This window comes from Podarcis muralis, chromosome 9, assembly GCF_964188315.1.
Source record: "Podarcis muralis chromosome 9, rPodMur119.hap1.1, whole genome shotgun sequence".
In the NCBI taxonomy this organism is placed as follows: Eukaryota; Metazoa; Chordata; class Lepidosauria; order Squamata; family Lacertidae; genus Podarcis; species Podarcis muralis.
In genome coordinates this window covers 6,301,957-6,320,673 of record NC_135663.1, presented here as the reverse complement: position 1 = coordinate 6,320,673, position 18,717 = coordinate 6,301,957, and the positions used below count along the sequence as shown (strand labels likewise).

The 18,717-nt window shown below is 44.7% G+C and overlaps 1 protein-coding gene and 1 long non-coding RNA gene across 4 annotated transcripts in view; one reads left to right on the top strand and one right to left on the bottom strand.

Annotated features, from left to right (window-relative positions):
- Nucleotides 1-566: 566 nt before the first annotated feature.
- Nucleotides 567-8,906, bottom strand: LOC144328832 (uncharacterized). Of its 2 annotated transcripts, XR_013394118.1 has the most exons (4): nt 8,764-8,906; nt 3,967-4,123; nt 2,487-2,646; nt 567-2,106 (listed from the first exon to the last, which is right to left on the bottom strand). It is a non-coding gene; the product is annotated as an uncharacterized LOC144328832 (long non-coding RNA). The 2 variants fall into 2 exon arrangements; XR_013394117.1 differs by having other exon boundaries at nt 567-2,646.
- PTPRA (protein tyrosine phosphatase receptor type A) overlaps nt 8,571-18,717 on the top strand; it is a 143,781-nt gene continuing 133,634 nt past the window's right edge. The window contains exon 1 of one of the 2 annotated variants that reach the window (XM_028744157.2): nt 8,571-8,995. The gene's annotated coding sequence lies outside the window, so the exon portion shown is untranslated. The remainder of the gene's footprint in view (nt 8,996-18,717) is intronic. The other variant, XM_028744156.2, reaches the window with a different exon arrangement.

Below are 18,717 nucleotides of genomic sequence, written 5' to 3'. Positions count from 1 at the left end.
AATATATATTTAAAGTAGATGAATAAATGAGTAAGTTAAGTTAATTTGGAAAATGCAGAAAATATAAAAAATAAATTTAAGGAACTGCAGAAAGAGGGGAAAGGAAGTCAAACTTTGAAATGTTTAAATGATTGTAAAATTAATGAAATGTATAAATTTGAAAAGTATAAATAAAAACTTTAATAGTAATAATAATAATTTTAAAAGTTGCCCCTGCGACGTTATTAGTAACAACTCAGTACTTTAGCAGGATTAACATAGAATGAACAGTGAAGATATAAATGAAAGGGAACTTTAAAAGGAAAAAATAAATAAATACTGTAAGGTAATAATTAGAATATGCAGTAATAAAGACAAAACGTAAGAAACCAGAGGGGGTGGGAGGTAAGCCGATTTGATGGGTTGACTTTATTGAATTTGTATAATTGTTGTAAAACTGAAACTTTAATTTAATTTTTTTTAAAAAAAAGAATTATAAAAGTTGTTGGAGCAGAAGAATGCAGAAACTTCTAGGGAGATCAGACTACTGGGGACTTACTATTAGACATGACTTCCATGAGAATCAATTCAGTCTGGGCTTAATGTATTTTATTTACTTACAATATTTATAGCCAGCTTGTCCTTGAATATTTTTAATCACAGAGCAGGGAACAAAATAATAAAAATAAACAGAAAAATAATACACAAATAAAAAATCAACGTACAAAATTTACAAAATCATATGAAGCCCAATATACAGGACCGTATCATCAACAACAGAATTACAACACTAAGATCCAGCACAGAAGACCTTCTGGCAGTTCCCTCCCTGCGAGATGTGAAGTTACAGGGAACCAGGCAGAGGGCCTCCTTGGTGGTGGCGCCCACCCTGTGGAACGCCCTCCCAGCTGATGTCAAGGAAATAAACAACTATATGACTTTTAGAAGACATCTGAAGGCAGCCCTGTTTAGGGAAGTTTGTAATGTTTGATGTCTCAGTGTGTTTTTATATTTGGCTGGAAGCTGCCCAGAGTGGCTGGGGCAATGCAGTCAGATCGGTGGCATATAATAATAATAATAATAATAATAATAATAATAATAACAACAACAGGCAGAAGGGTGGGGGAAGGAGGGTACAAAAATGTAAACTTACAACCCTGCGAGGTAGGCTGAGCTCACCCAGTGTCAGAAAGTGAGAAGGAGGGGAGAGCCTGCCTGCTGCTTTGAATTTTGAATTATGGTGCTGGAGGAGACTCTGGAGAGTCCCATGGGCAGCAAGAAGATCCAACCTCTCCATTCTGCAGGAAATCAGCCCTGAGTGCTCACTGGAAGGACAGATCCTGAAGCTGAGGCTCCAAGACTTTGGCCACCTCATGAGAAGAGAAGACTCCCTGGAAAAGACCCTGATGTTGGGAAAGATGGAGGGCACAAGGAGAAGGGGACGACAGAGGACGAGATGGTGGGACAGTGTTCTCGAAGCTACCAGCATGAGTTTGACCAAGCTGCGGGAGGCAGTGGAAGACAGGAGTGCCTGGCGTGCTCTGGTCCAGGGGGTCACGAAGAGTCGGACAACAACATAGTAGTATGAAAACAGAAAAGTGAATCAAGCTATCACAGCCCTTCTGTGGTTTCCGGACTTTGGCTGTGTACACATCACTGGCTTAAAATGCACTGCGGTCCTTTCCCCTCTCTACATTTCAAACTGAGGGGTGGGGAAAAGCATCAGAACACAGTATTTCTATTAAAAAAAAAACCAGGATTGAAATGGATTGTGCCTCCTGTTGTGTCCACATGGCTTCAGAAACCATCAATGGGAGCTCACTGGATGCAGAGTAAACAGACATAGCTTTTGTCTTCTTCTGGGAGGACCTGTTTTCAAGCACTGCAAAAATGTGGCACCTTCCCAGTTTCCACTGAAGGCTGTGTGTGCCTGGGTGCTCTCTTGGGCTGTTCTTTTTCATTCAGCTCTGGGGAGTCCTCAGAAATCGCAAGTGCACCAAGCTATCCGATGAAGGAAGCAGATGTCACCCGAGGATGATTTTTGCATATGCACAGTAGCAAAGTCTTCTTTTAATTCAAGGATTTGTCTGGTGCGGCAGTGACGGCCAAGCTTTTGAGGAAGAGCCACTAAGAATGTTCAAAAAAGTGGAAAAACAGCTGTAAGATGCTTTGCATTCTAAGAACCTTCCTACATCAGCTGTTGCCAACCAGGGGCCCTCCAAATGTTTTAGACTACAGCTCCAGAACATCTGGGGGCCCTCAGGATGGCAAAGGGTGTCCTACATTTTGGAACGTTGTTCTTTACTCCAGAATTTTACAGTTCCAAATAATGGATGGCTCCTTATTTGAGAAACACAATGACCCCTTTGAACTCTTTAGATCAGAAAAAAACAACATGCTGTACTGCTGCAGTGTTGTGTTTTTGATATTTTGATCTGGCAATCCTAGCAAAGAGACCTGCAGTTCAGTAAACTGCTAATTACCTCTGCAAACAAGCTACTAATTACCTTTTCCTCTCCAGCCTGTGGTCCGAGGTTCAGTTTGTCTTGGAAATGCATCCAGAGTTTGTTCTTGAGTGGTGGCTGAGTTTGCTCTGATGACCTGAGGGAAATGCAAACTCCTCATGGAAGAATGTGGCAGATCAGATAGAGGAAGGGTTTTTTGAGCCTTTTTTTTTAAAAAAAAAACCATTGCATGTTAAGCCATTGGCTCGTTTGCGTGCAATGCTAATTCAGGCTCTGTGGTTTATCTTGCCTGCTTGTGCACACTGCCCAATCAACAGCCCCCTTAGTGCAAGCCACAACTGCGAGCCAACCTTGTTTGTTGCTGCCTTGCTGATCTTGTGTTTGACAGGAAGCAACAAACCATGGTCCCTGGTTCAGACATAAGGGGAAGCCAAGGCTTCCTGGTTTGTTTATCTTCCCTGCTCCCGGGGGAAGAAGCAAAACAAGAGTGATGAGGCAGCACAGTTCAAATCTTACCTCTGCCATCAACTCACTGACTGGCCTTAGGCAACATACCCACCAACATTTCTCCGATGAAAATAGGGCTGTCCTATTCCATCATAAGAATAATACCCTTCCAACATATATAAAAACATAACATTAAACGTAACATTAAAAAGATAAATTAAAATTGGCTAACAAGAGATAAAACACCAGTGACATCTATTTGGTTTTTTATTTAACAATGTTCCTATTCACTCGTTCTGTTTTTGGCTGAAAGATGCTGTATCTGGCATCCACGAAATTATCCCCTCCGAGAGTGACTGTTTAGCATGCAATTCTCTGTCCTGACACTAGGTGGCAGAAGGGGCCAAGAGGTTTCCACTTCAATTCCAGAGGATGGGAGGGAGTCATATGTCATCCGGTGAAAAGGTGGGTCATCATCGTCCGTCCGTCCCCCCCCATAAAATCATGTTGATTTTACAGACCGGGTTCTTTGTGGTATCATTGGTTTGACGGTAGCAGATTCACCTTTCCCATTAATATGATGCAATATATCTTCATGCAGCCGTAAGAATGATGTCACAAACTGAAGAGATGTGGGGGAAAGTTACAGTCAGGAACATGATGTGTTGCCCTGTTCTGCTCCTGGATCTGACTGGGACAGGGGAGGTGTTTCTGGGGAGGGCAAGACAGACAGAGCGGCCGCAGACATCAGTGAGGAGCTGCGAGTTTTCTAGAAAACCAGAATCTGCATAGACTGTGCTTGAGTTATATCTGTCTTGATGATTTGTGCTTGAGCTTGCTTTTCTTATGTACATAAGCACCATAAGTGTGCTGGTCAAGCCAGTGGCCTGTTCTCCTGTTCTCACAGTGGCTAACCAGATTCCTATGGGGAAAATGGTATATTGTATTGCATAAAAATCTTCATACTGCACATTTTGAGGAAGTTAAACCTGATCTTAAAAAAACATTAAACTCATTCCAAAAAAAGATTTTTAAAAAAAATATTCAAAAAATAATAACAATTCTCTTTCCCCACCCTGAAGGCTTTCACATCTCTACATCCAGATAAATTCCACTGGACTCATGTAAGGTTTTTTTGTTTTTGTTTTTTGGAAAGTCCAAGCTGATCTTCTGTATCGACGTTTTTAGATTACTCTGGGCAATGAATTTCTGTGTTGGTGATGCCTCAGTTACTAGAAGAAAAGAGACAGCATTATTATTATTTTAATGCAGTTCTCTTCCAGAAACCACATAAGCCATCACTGGTAACTTTTATAAATATGTATATACACAAGCTCAGTTCTGAAGCTGCTTCCAGAAATGTTTTAATCATTTAATAGCTCTGGGACTTTGACACTGATGCACTCCTCTAACTACTATGAACAAAAGAAGAGTACTGCCCCATCAGACCAGAGGTCCATCTAGTCCAGTATTCTGTACTCATAGTGGCCAAGCAGATGCAACTGATATTTTTTTTTGGGACACAGCGTATGAATATTAACATTTCCGTTAATTTTATCTGCCTTTTATTTAGTTGGAAATTATAATAACCTTCCGTTGAGGCAATGCCACACTGTCTGTAAGCCTGCTGTGTATGCTGTTTTTGTATGCACTGTCTTTGTTCAATAGCGTGTTGCTTCTGTTGCAATTCCACCATGAGAGCATAGGCCAGCTTCATCATTTTGAAAAATAAACTACTGTAAATACTAATGCACCCCCTACTTTGCATGGGATTAAAATGATGCATACAAGTATTTCTGCTTATGGGCAAAGACAGGTGGAGGTGGGAGTAATGTTTTGTCCTAGAACCTTCAATAGAGAGACAGCCGAGTGTCATATTAGCACCTCAGTAAAGGCTGAATAGCAGAGGAAGGTGGTGAGTTTTGATGTATAACATTGCAATAGTTAGGCCAAAATGCTGAGCTCCACATATTATGTTTGAAAGAAAGAGAGGAGAAAACCTTAATGGAAATATTTTCCACACCAGATGCACTCTGCGCCGTCTTCTATTATTCTGTTTGCAGACTACTTCCACTAACTGGTTTCATATACTGCATTGCATTTGCGTTTATCTCCCACCCTTTTCTCCACGGAGCTCAAGGTGGCTTACGTGGTTCTCCCTCTCCTCATTTAATCCCCGCAACAACCCCGTGAGGTAGGTTAGCTTGAGAGTGAGTGACTGGCCCAAACTCATGGTGAGTGAGTGAGTGAGTGACTGGCCCAAACTCAGGACCTGTTCTGACACTCAGACCGCTACGCCACCACTGTGAAATTTGCAAATTTCACAGGGTCATTTTGAGTCCCAAACTTTGCAATTAGGGGGAAATTTATAGTAACAAATTACCAAAATGTTGGAGTTTCCAAAACTGATTTTAGGCCTGTGGCTTTAAATGCGCCCTGACAAAAACAAAAGTATAGGAAATTTTAGTGAGAAGCTTTATAACCCAAGGTCAGGTGGACTATCAGTCACATGATTCCACAGATGGGATGCAACCGGTCCCCTCATCCCTGGCCACTGGTCATGCTTACTTGGGGCTGTTGCGAGCCAGAATTCAAGCACCAGCTTGGGGAAGGCTCGCCTGATGACCTCTAACAGCTTCAGGCAACCACCGAAGCGCAGAAGAACACTGACCTTTAGTCCCTTCCCCTTCGCGAAATTGCCACAGTGCTGGCAGCGCAAGATACCCTCCGGGGCTGCCTTTATCACATGCTGCCACTTCTGCTTTTGTGGCTGGTCATCACATGGTGTTGCAAGGCGATAATGCCGAAACATCAGCAGGTTTCCGGGGGGTGAGCTCGAGTCTGCTGTCGGGGTTACAGACGTATCATGTGGATTTGTATCTGGATTCTAAGAGCGGAGTTGCAAAAAAACGGGTGGCCAAACTAGGCATGATGGGAATCATGTGAGCGGTCCTCTTCTGTTTGTTTGGGTTTTTTTTGCTTTTTTTTACCATATAGCAGCTGTGGTGTGTGTGTGTGTGTGTGTGTGTGTTAATCTTGATCAGCACCAGGGAATGTGCAAGAAGGGATTTAACTCTTTGCGCCCCACTGTTCCTATGTTAGTAGAGGATGGGGGGAGGAGGCAAAGTTTGCAAAGACCAATGTGTGACTGGTGTCAGAGCTACTTTGGCCATGAGGTGTCTGAGAGCTGGTGTCAGGGACTGAGTGGACACTGAGCAGTGGTGGGTGGATTCTTATGAGTGGGCACTGGGAGAAAGGGGGTTGGGACTGACTTGGAAGAAGGGAACAATGATCTGGGGGAGCCTGTAACAGCCAGGAGATGAGAGTAAGTGGCAAGAGAAGCTGCAGGACTGGAGAGTGAAGAACAGGTGCAGGAGGAGAGAGGGAGGTCAGGCTGATGTAGAACCAAGAGCTTCTATGCCTCCACCTCCTGCCGCACCTCTCCTGCTCCACTGGCTCCCAGGACCAGTCGAGGAATGGAGAGGGAGGAGCAGAAGCTTTGGGTTGCAAGTCTCATCAGCCCCAGTCAACACAGCTGTGGTTCAGGTACAGATGGTATGGGAACCAAGCAGGTCCTGGCAGCTGAATAATCTTCAGTGACTGTTGCATGATATACGATATCTTTATTGTCATTGTCCCATACAGAACAATGAAATTGAAAAACTACATAAAACATTCAAAACCCCCTAAAAACTCTGATACCCCATAATTAAATACAATATAGTCCCATAGAGACTACCTTACACTGAGTTTAAAACCAGAATCGCATTTGGGTAGAAACTGTTTCTCAGGTGGCTAGTCCTGGTCTTTATAACCCCGTACCTTCTTCCAGAAGGCAGAAGCTGAAATCCTGCAGCTTTCTTATGGCACCTGACAGCATGGATTTGATCCAAGGTGGGAAGAGTGCACCCAATTATTCTCTCCGCAGTCTTTACAACCCTGGACAGCATTGTTTTTCCCCTGGCCGTGCAGCTCCCAAACCACACACACAGACCATAAGTTAATACACTCTCCACAGTGCAATGGTAAAATGCCATCAACAGGTCCTTTGAGAGATTGTTTTTCCGGAGGATTCTCAGAAAATATTGATGAAGGAATCTTATTGATGAAGGAAAGTTTCGTGCATGCACAGGGCATGTCCTACAACACTGATTGCTTCCAGAGTGTGGACATCCTGCATGGCTCATTAGTGGGTGGGGGTTGCAGTCATGCAGCTGAAATTCATTTCCTAGTGGGTGGGTGAGGGGTGAGAGACTAACAAGCAAGAGTCCATGCTCTGAATGAGGCCAGCGTTACACACAGCCCACGGTTCTGTCCAGATACATTTGGGGAACTCTAAAGCAGGCCGGATGTTGTGCTTGCAAACGACACTCTCCAGGAGCAACAGTTTCCTTTATGTTTGTCACCTGAACTCTGTATGGCTTGTAGAGAGGGAGCTCTGTTGCGTATGGTCCAGACTGCTTATGGAACATCGGAAGCATGGCTGCCTCCAGCTGTAACTATGACAGAATTAGTGAATCTAGACAGACCGAGAGCTAGGTAAAACAGGGATAATCTGGCTGCATAGCTTGCAACCTGAAGCTTCCTTACTAGTAGCAATCCTTCATTAAAATAATGCAATAATAATATAATAAAAATAATGAGCCCCAATTGTACTACTGCTGCAGCAGAAAAATAAACCCAAAAAAGTGGGCCTTGCGCAATGCTGTAATTCCCAGAAATGGGCTGTGTGATAATATTAACATTTAGTATTATCAACATATTAAACAATTATATAATGCTATAATAAGAAAAATGAGCTCAATTCTGCTGCTTCTGCAAGCAAAAAAGTGGGCCTTGTGCAATGCTGCGATTCCGACGTAGGGGTTGCGTGATCATAATATCAGTATTAATAACAATACTATTTAGTAATAAGGGACGCGGGTGGCGCTGTGGGTTAAACCACAGAGCCTAGGACTTGCCGATCCGAAGGTCGGTGGTTCGAATCCCCGCGACGGGGTGAGCTCCCGTTGCTCGGTCCCTGCTCCTGCCAACCTAGCAGTTCGAAAGCACGTCAAAGTGCAAGTAGATAAATAGGCACCGCTCCGGTGGGAAAGTAAACAGCGTTTCTGTGCGCTGCTCTGGTTCGCCAGAAGCGGCTTAGTCATGCTGGCCACATGACCCGGAAGCTGTACGCCGGCTCCCTTGGCCAATAAAACGAGAAGAGCGCCACAACCCCAGAGTCGGGCACGACTGAACCTAATGGTCAGGGGTCCCTTTACCTTTTATTTAGTATTACTAATATCTTATATAACGTTAGAGTAAGAATAATGAGCCCCAATTCTGCTTCTGCAAGAAAAATAAACGAATAAAATGGATAAAATGCTGCGATTCTTGCAAAGGGGCTGCGCGTAACATTAACCGTAATATAATAATCAGGACAATAATCGTAATCACAAGGAGCCCCCGTCGTGCCCCGGCAGCAGCAGCAGCAGCGGCCAAACTAACAGTCCAGGAAGAGGAGCAGGGGGCAAACCCTTCCGCCCCCGCCCCCCCCCCCTAGGCCCGCCGAACCCGAGGCGGGAAGTGGGAGGAGCCACCCTGGCGCGCCGCAGCCAACCAGCGCCGTCCTCTCGGCCGTCCAATCGGCGGGCTGCTTCCAAGCGGCGGCCCGTGGGCGGGCCTTGGCGGGGGGGCGGCGCCGCCGCGGCCTCCTCCGCCTCCTGTGAGGGAAGGAAAGGCGGGCAAAGCGAGCGGGCGAGGCGAGGGAGCCGAGCGAGGAGGGAGCTGGCGCGGCCGTGAGGGGAAGAGGAGAGCGCGGGAAGAGAAGGAGGAGACGGGACCCGGAGGACTGCCGTCCGCTGAAGCCGCCGCTCCGCCGCCGGGAATTTACCTCAGGCTGGGCTAGTCGCCTTCGCCGCCGTGCATGGAGCGGCACCGCGGTGGCGAGGGCGGCGGGCAGGCTCGGGAGCCGCCGCTCAGGAAGGGGAGGAGCAGCAGCAGCCGCAGCCGGGACTGGAGGAGCCCGCGCGCCTCGGGGCTCTGAGGGGGAGAGAGCGCGACACCCCCAGCCCCGCGTGCCTTCCTCGCCGCCCCCGCCCGACGGCCTCCGTCGCTTGGCAACCGTAAGTCTTCCTCCCTCTGAGTCATCCCGCCGCCTGCTCCGCCCCCCGACGCCCGCTGGCCACGCCCACAGGCAGGGCGCGCGAGAGCGTGCTTAGGGGGATGCCAGGGGGCCGACTTGGGATAAAATACTGGGGGCGGGGCCAGGGAAGCCCCGCCCCACATAATCACATGACGAGGGGGGCACACACTACTGTATTTGAGTGGTAGTGCCCATCAACTGGGGGAAGAAGGGGGCTGGCCCCCTCAAATGATTTTTTTTTGGGGGGGGGGCGGTTGCTGAAGGCACCTTGGCCCCTATGTTGTGAACATGTATGTGTGTATAGGTAAAGGTAAAGGTACCCCTGCCCGTACGGGCCAGTCTTGCCAGACTCTAGGGCTGTGCGCTCATCTCACTCAAGAGGCCGGGAGCCAGCGCTGTCCGAAGACACTTCCGGGTCACGTGGCCAGCGTGACATCGCTGCTCTGGCGAGCCAGAGCCGCACACGGAAACGCCGTTTACCTTCCCGCTAGAAAGAGGTCCCTATTTATCTACTTGCACCCGGGGGTGCTTTCGAACTGCTAGGTTGGCAGGCGCTGGGACCGAGCAACGGGAGCGCACCCCGCCGCGGGGATTCGAACCGCCGACCTTTCGATCGGCAAGTCCTAGGCGCTGAGGCTTTTACCCACAGCGCCACCCGCATCCCCTTGTGTATAGATACATAGATGTATATGTATGTGTGTGTGTGTGTGTGTGTGTATATATATATATATATATATATATATATATATATGTATTTGTGTGGGTGTCTGAAGGAAAGTTAAGTTGGTTATTAGCCAACGCTCTCCCCTCCCCTTCAGTCATTTTTCGGAAATGGGCTGTCACCCCCACCACACCACCTAATAAGCTATAATTCCCAGATCGCCCCCACCCCATAAAATATAATCCCCAAATTGCCCCTCCAATGTGTTGTACCAGTTTGCCCTCACCCCAGTGAGCTATTACTGTACCCCCTAGATGGCCCCTCCAATGAACTATAATCCCCAAATTGCCCCCGCCCCAACGAGTTGCCAGCTTTCTAACTTCCTTAGGGCCCGGGACCACTAGGGTGTTGCTATTTATGGATCTTGTTTATGGGCCTGTTCTGAGTATGGCTAGCATTGGGTTCAACCCACAGGTTGTTTTTTAAGGTTGTATTCAACTAACTTTTTACTTAGAGTAGACCCATTGAAACGCATGAGCATGACTAACAGTGAACCTAAGTTATGCCCATGCAGTTCAAGTGGGTCTGTTCTGAGTGTGGCTAGCATTGGGTACAGCTCACAGTTTCTAGCATTTGTGGAAGCTGAGATATGAGGTAAAACATACAGGCAATATACAGGCCTCTCTTTTTGAGAGTCGAAAGCTGGCCTGCCCTTTCTCCTCCCCCTCCCCCTTTCTGGCCCCCCCCTCACCCAGCCACTGGAAAAAAGATTCCTGTGGATGGATGCCCATGCTCCTCCCCCTCTTTCTATCTTAATTGTGGAATAGGGTTTGGGAGTTTGCTTGCTTGGGAGGAAGTCTCCCTGGTGCTTACTCCTAGGAAAGTGTACATAGGCTACAGGTTTAACCTACTCTTGCTTTTTATTTATGCAGCTTATTTTTTCCATATGTGATAAATGAGAAATTATGTTTAGCTTATTAATTGGTTTCATGCACAATGTTATGCTCTGCACACTTCAGAAGAATACCCTCTTCATGTTACTTGCTTCAGCAGTTATTCTTCCTCACTCTGTCTCCATTTGCTTGAATCAATAAATGCATATTGATCTCTGTTTAAGGGCTGAGTTTAATGGAGGAGAGTCTTTAATGCCTGTGTCCCTCTCCTCATCCCCTTCTACAATGTCATCTTCCCCCCCAATACACTGTGGTTGATATATTGGCATAACACTTCTGTATTTGGGTTGTGGTGGTGGAACTGGGTTTAGAAAATGCCCCTTGCTGTGGCTTTTGTTCTGCTTTCTGAGGTCATTATTAGACTAGATATTCTGTTCTTCCTACACATGTTTGAAGAAGTACCCTTCAGGTTTACAAGCCCTTGTCTCCTTGTTGGAATGTAGGATTGTACTAACACAGGCTACTTGAGTATTGTCTACTCCATGGATAGGCAAACTAAGGCCCAGGGGCTGGATCCGGCCCAATTGCCTTCTAAATCCGGCCTGCGGATGGTCTGGGAATCAGTGTGTTTTTACATGAGTAGAATGTGTCCTTTTATTTAAAATGCATCTCTGCATTATTTTGTGGGGCATAGGAATTTGTTCACCCCCCCCCCCCAAATATAGTCTGGCCCACCACATGGTCTGAGGGGCGGTGGACCCACCCCCTGCTGAAAAAGTATGCTGACCCCTGGTCTACTCATATTGCCACCAGCTTTTCAGGGTCTCCAGCAGAGAACATGGTACATGATCCTTTTGCTGGAGATTTCCAGGGATCAGTCCTGGGACCTTGTGCATGCAATAAATGTGCTCTGCTATTGAGCCCTGGTCACTTCACATTAGGAGGTGACCTTCAGCCTCATAGACACTGTGTGCAATAAGCACCTTGTGGTGCTCCTCTCCAAGTATTTGGTCCCTCCTGAACATAAAAACCCATTCTGGACTGAATAGATATAGTTATTGGCCTGCCTATTGTAGACCTCTGTTTCTGGCAGTGCATCTTTGTAGCATTGAATGTCAGGTGCAAAAAGATCACACCCTCTTTCTGTATACATTAAGATAAATGTAGTGGGGGGCCTTAACTTCAAGGGGCATTGAGCATGTGCTGTGTTCAAGCCTATTTATGGCCACATCGTTATTTCCATCCCCTGTAGAGTGTGTGTGTGAAAAACCATTGCACTCCACTGGCCTCAGAGATGGAGATCCACAAAGACCATGCATAGATGGTTCCCTTGGACTGCACCCTACTTGAAAGTAAAGCCAGGCCCCTCCATGATGTTTGGCTGCTTTTTATTTCAAGAGAACAGTCTTATTCCTTCCCTGGTTCCATTTTCCCTGTTGACTTTCCCCATCTCTCTTGGCTTTCATCTATATGTTTTTGGGTGGGGAAAGAGCTGTAGCTCAGTGCTAGAGCAAAAGCATGCAGAAGACCTGAGGCCCAGTCTCTGTATTTAAACCCACCGCCACCTGCACACACTATGTTTAATGGTTTTATCTTTTGCCTTCTTTTGCACTTGTCTATTGTAAAGCACCCAGAGAACTTTATGTTGTAGGACAGCATGCAAATGTCATAAGATGAATACACAGGGGTGGGGAAGTCTCCTGACTGAAGAGCCACTGCCTTTCAGTATAGAGACAATAGATGGACTAATGCCTTTCTGTAGATCAATGGCTTTTCAGAATGGGTTGTGAAATACAGTGTTTAAATTACAGATGGGTAGCCGTGTTGGTCTGCCATAGTCAAAACAAAAAAAATTCCTTCCAGTAGCACCTTAAAGACCAACTAAGTTAGTTCTTGGTATGAGCTTTCGTGTGCATGCACACTTCTTCAGATACTGAAGAAGTGTGCATGCACTGAAGAAGTGTGCATGCATGATGGTATCTGAAGAAGTGTGCATGCACACGAAAGCTCATACCAAGAACTAACTTAGTTGGTCTTTAAGGTGCTACTGGAAGGAATTTTTTTTGTTTTGACAGTGTTTAAAGATATTGTTATGAGTTACATTGTTAACTTGTTACTCTGTTAAAAGGCTTTAGCTCCAGGATGGAAAGAGAATAATTTTAGTGGGAAATAGCAGTGCTACTATGTATGCTTGGATGACTTAAAAACAAGAAATGAACAAACTAGGAGCCTTTCAAACGTATTGTTCCTGCAACATGGTGGCAAGGGACAATACAGCCTCAAGCTCCTAGACTCACTTGCCTCTTATTCACCATTATTTGAAATAAACTTCCAGTGTGTAAAAGCAGAGAAACTTCTCAATCCATGCAGACCTTCTGCTTTCTGAATTTTGTGAAATTGCAGAATGGAAAGCCGTGAAGCTTTAGGGTCGAAATAAACTTTGAGTTATTCTAGACTTTTCAAGGAACTACTATTTATGAGGACATGAATAAAATAAAAATGGATTCTGGATAGCTAACTTTGATGTTAACTGTAACACTTACACCCTGCTTCTGTACATGCTTTATTCAAAGTGAGTAGAAGCAGAATCTGCAACAAATGTTTGTATATAACTCACCAATAGAAGCGCTTTCAGAAAGTCATGCTATCCTATATGATGCTATGAACTGCAAAGGGCTCAAGCATCACAAATCACATTGCCTTCTCCTCACTCTTCCCTTTGTGCTTTGCTTTTTGATTGTTTCTCCCATCTGACACAAAACATTCTTGGGCTTGGAGGCTACTGAGCATGCTCAGTCCACATTGGCCCGGTTTGGGGTTGTTGTTTTTAATGAAGGTGTTGTCCTTTTGCATATCCTGCTTCACCCAGACAAAACTTAAATTTTCCTGAGTTTGCTGTTAGAAGGCATAATGGGCCTTCAGCTGAACTTTCTTGTAGAAAAATGTTGTGCTAATATTACCATTCAATTACATTGCCTTTTGGACTTTCTCCAAAATTTCTTATGATGATGTATGATAGTGAAAAAACCTGAATTACTGTTTCTAAAACCTGATGATTAAACTTGGTTCACTAAAATATTGCTTTCATTTTCTACCTGTTCACTTTATTTGCCTAGCTAGCTAAAACTAAAATACACCTACATCCTTAGGGTGCAGCAGCTTGTATCTCCATTTTATGTAATTATATTCATAATTGTTTTATAATTATTGTTTGAATAGATGTAAGGTGTGTACACATCTAAATTTCACAAGTAAACCAATTGGCACAATTTTAGAGGCTAAAGTAGCACATGAAGCGGTTGGCACTGATTGCTGAAGTAAACCACCTTTTGGATTGGAGCATGCTCTCATTATATCACGGATTGCTGGGATAAATGTGCACAGAGGTTTATTTGTGCTAGGTAAGAACATAGGAAGCTGCTTTATGATACGTCGGGCCGCTGGTCTTTCTGACTCAGGACTGGCATCAGTTCTCCAGGGTTTCATGCAGCTCTAGCTGGAGATCCTAGGGATTGAACCCGAGACCTTCTGCATGCAAGGCAGATGTTCTACCACTGGGCTGTGTGTTACACGTTATAGCATAGGTGATGGTCATATGTGATGGTCATATGGCAAGTTGTAGCTATAATTGTTCAAAGCTCAGACAACAAATTTCGTGGTATGTAGTCAGATGCATGGGCTAATATAGTTAGTATAATGCACAACCCTGGGCACAGCTCACTGTGGAAAGGCAGCATAGAAGTAAATTAAATAAACGACTTCAAAATCCAGCATTAATTATCTCAGTCTTGCCTGAGTTACTTGCCTGCTAGCCAGCAGCAAATAGTTAAGCTGCTGTACTTTGGAGAGCTGGCTTATTTTGCTTCTAGGCCTGCTGACCTGCCACACATAATCTAAGTGTGTATGGACAGGTGGGCTGCAAATGTTATTTTAACTGGATTACTGGTTATATGGTGAAATGCAAAGGAGGAAAAATTATTCCTGTTTAGCCTTTCAGCCTAAAATTGGTAGGCCCTACCTGTTTTCATAGTGGAAAGTGGGGAGATTCAGCTGTGCTTTGTAAAATGCTCATATTTAACAACATGCCCTCAGTTTGTTCTCAGATGGATCATAACAGGTTTGCATCTACAGGAATGTGGGAGAAAAGGGAAGGGAATGTACTTGTATCTGAGAAACAGGCAGAAATGTACTAATAATGCAATATGCAATTAGAATTACCTTTTTCACAGAGGGTTGTTTTCACTGAGTGGATATAAAGATATTTGTTTTCCTGGCCTCATATTAAATTAATTCCTTAAAGGGAGTATTTATAGTATGGGCTAAGGCATAGCTTAAGAAAATGCAGCCCCTCCTGATCCCCAAAGTAGCTGTTCGGGCAGGCTGTGTTTCATAGCAGGATGAAATCTGGCTTATTCTCTCCGAAGCTGATGTTCCGGAAAAGATCTAGGCCCCTGGAGACACATTGCAGATCCAAGGTGGTGACATACGAGCTGTCGTGTCTTCTGACTTCATTAAAGGCCCTGTCTTTTCCGGAAACGTCTTGGTTCTGAGTGTGCTTAGTAGATATGGCTTAACCAGCGCTTTATATCTACAGGGCTTCACAAACAGCTGTAATGGTTTTCAGCAAAATGCCTTTCTGATTGCAAGAGACTGTGACACAAATGCTCACTCTGTCAGGATTGTGGAACTTGGGGTAGTTCTTGCTTGTATGAATGAGAGAAAACGGTTGCGCTGCTTCTGTAGTATATCAGTTTTAAGCAGTGAAAAACTCTTGTGTATCAAATACAGTTGGTGCTGATCTCTCTTCACATCCTGGCAAACCGGATGTCGCCTTTCACATTTTATCCACAGTCTGATTAGTTCATAGTTGCTTTGCGAATAAATAAATCAAACGTTACTATCTCAAAAAAAAATTAATGGCTAACATATGCAGGCTAATGGTACACTGATGGATTGATGGGGGGGGGGGAGGAGAACCCAGCTTCCAGTTTACAAGGAACTTCCCTATCTGTTCATCTGGAGGCACCTCTGGACTCAGCACTGGTGACCAACAAAGTACTGGTAGCTCTTACAAACCAGGTTTCATAGCATTCAATGTATAGTAAACATGTTCGCTTGTCCTCAAAGGCCATATAGGGCAATAGTTCCTGATCTTGCCAACAGGCTAGATCATTATCTCCTCCACCTCTCATGGGCCACGTTTGACAGGTGTAGGAGTCTCCACTCACCTGCCAATTACCTGATGTCAGTGTGATGTTAGAATGACATCAGGTGACCTTTTTTTTTTTTGCATGCAAGGGCCTTCAGAAGCTCCTTTCAAATCACTGGACAAGATAGCACTTTAGAAGCCGCTTTGAGCCAGCTAATGAGAACAGTGCTCTTCAACTTCGGGTTTCCAGATGTTGTTGGACTCTCATCATCCTAGAAAAGGTTACCTGATGGTCAGGGGTGATGGGAGTTGTAGCCTAATATCTGGGGATGCAAGATTAAAGAACACTGGGTTGCTTTCCATCTCCCAAAGCATAAGAACTGGATGGGCTGGTTTGCTGTGCTTTATGTGTGTTCTAAGGCACCTACCATGATTTTCTAAGGCACATACCATAGTAAGGTTTCCTGATGTGGACATTTCTAAAATGTGGCTTGCCAAATTACACCCTCACTATTGCCCTGGCATCAAAATCTCACCCTGTCTTCCAGCTTTCTGTGTGCCTCAACTCTGCATGCAATGTTTGTGTTTTCATGTTGACACCATTCTCCCAAGCCCTAGGGACAGGGTGGCTTAGAAATGGAAACGTCTCTCTCTCTTTGCTAAGTGTAATTCCTCCAGCCTAGTATGATCCCTTAGGGAAAAGGTGGTTTGGCATCTTTAGAAAAGCCTTGCCTAGCACATACTACCCTATTGAACATATGCAACTGCCTTTTATTGAGTCAGACCCATTGGTTCACCTAGCTCAGGACAGTCTGCACTGACTGGCTGTGGCTTCCCAGGGTTTCAGGCAGGGAACTGGTGTCCCTCCAGATGTTGTTGGATTTCAAATCCCATCAGCCTCAGGTAGCTTGGCCAGTGGGTAGGGATGATGGAATCTTTAGCAGTTAGTCCTTCAACATCTGGAAAGCACCATGTCGGCTACCCTATGTTCTGGGGGCGAAATGAAGCAGATTACATGAACGGAAAATCCAGAGGGGAAGGGTGATGGGAATCATTACACTAACTTTAATCTTGCCCAGGACTATATGAGTCTACCCCATTAGGCGCTCTGCCTTTGTGATTCTTCCATATAGCAATAGGTGCAGAATTGATCTTTGTCTCTCAACCCTATTCTTGCACTATGTAGTTTTGCCTCACCCATGAGCATGGCAGTGTGTGTGTGTGTGTGTGTATGTAAGTAATGGAATTCAGAAGCATTATGCTTAGGGCTGTGTAAAGGTTCTCAAAAGCCACCATTCAACTTCTAATAGACCAGATATTTTGGAGCTTCCTAGCTCTGCTGCATCATATAGGGAACAGCCATATGATTAGTACAGTGGTACCTCGGTTCTCAAACGTAATCCGTTCTGGAAGTCTGTTTGACTCCCGAAACCGTTCGAAAACCAAAGCACAGCTTTTGATTGGCTGCAGAAGCTTTCTGTTCTCAAGCAGAAGCCACGGCAGATGTTTGGCTTCCAAAAAACGTTTGCAAACTGGAACACTTACTTTCGGGTTTGTGGTGTTCTGGAGCCGATTTGTTCGGCAACTAAGCCGTTTGAGAACCAAGGTACCACTGTGTATCGTAGCACAGAAGCCTACAAAAACTACTATTCTACAAAAATCACTAGCGTGCCTGAATATACACATTATTTATGTAGCCATCTGAAAGTAATTCTTACTCCCAGCAGGTGAGTAGTAGTTACTTAAGGTTCGTTTACCTATTTCATATATTTAGATGCAACTTAATACCAGAACAGTCTCTTAAGTGGTTTAGAACAACAATGACAAAGGCACCCTATGTACAACAAACAAACTTATAAAAATATAAGCACCTCTTTGTCCTTGGCTTTTGATGCTTGAGATTCATATTTTAGCATCCACCATATTTCTGTGATTGCAAGTTGTTTTAAACTGCTTTCAATTTTGTGTTTTAGTTGTTGTCACCCACCCTGGCACCTTAGGGTGGAGGGCAGGTAATAACAATATAACACCCGAAGAAACAATCAAATCCCAGAAAAGCAAAAACATAGCAGCACACTTTAAAAACAGAGTCAGGGAAATGACTCAATAGCTTGTCCACCAAATAACTGCAATGTGGATGGAGGATTAGGGAGAGGTATGGTCAGCAGCCATCTGGGCCCCACCCATCTCCAACTATATCTCTTTCTCCCTGCCATTACTTACCATAATCTCTCCTACCCATAACCAGGAAAAGGAGCACCATTCCTTCTCTCTTTGCCCTACCTCTTGCAGAGGCACATCCTGATTTATGTATGGCACTCACCGCACTAACATGTACACAGCACACCCATCTTCCAGTCAATTTACCGTATTTTTTTACGCTCTATAACACGCACCCAACCATAACACGCACGTAGTTTTTAGAGGAGGAAAATCCGTAGGCATGCCACCCGTAGGCATTCCCTCCATAACACGCACAGACATTTCCCCTTACTTTTTAGGAGGAAAAAAGTGAGTGTTATGGTGCAAAAAAATACGGTACCTTCTCAAAGCATTCACAAAGCTTGCATTTATGTGGTTCCCAGTGGCTCCAGAATGGTTAATATGACCTTATTGGACTAACTACTTATAACACACGCCAATTCCATGCTATTTCGAAAGCTGCTGAAATGGACTATCATTTGTTATTCATCCAAACCACCACCTTGAAAGTGAAACTCGGTTGAGAACAAGCCTTAGCTTTATAAAGGAAACAATGACCTCGCTTGTGGAAATGCGTAAGGGGTTTTCCTCTTGTGTTGCTTTTTATTACAGTTAATTGTGGAGGTTGCCTCGAAATTCCTGGAAGGGTCCTATCATTATATGACCAATATATATACCTATGCATAGGTATAGAAATGAAAGACACAGTAGGCAACAGAAACAAAACATGCACTAGAAACTAAGTTTTGGCATTACTGGATTCTTTTAGTGATTGAGAACACTACCTTCTTGCAATA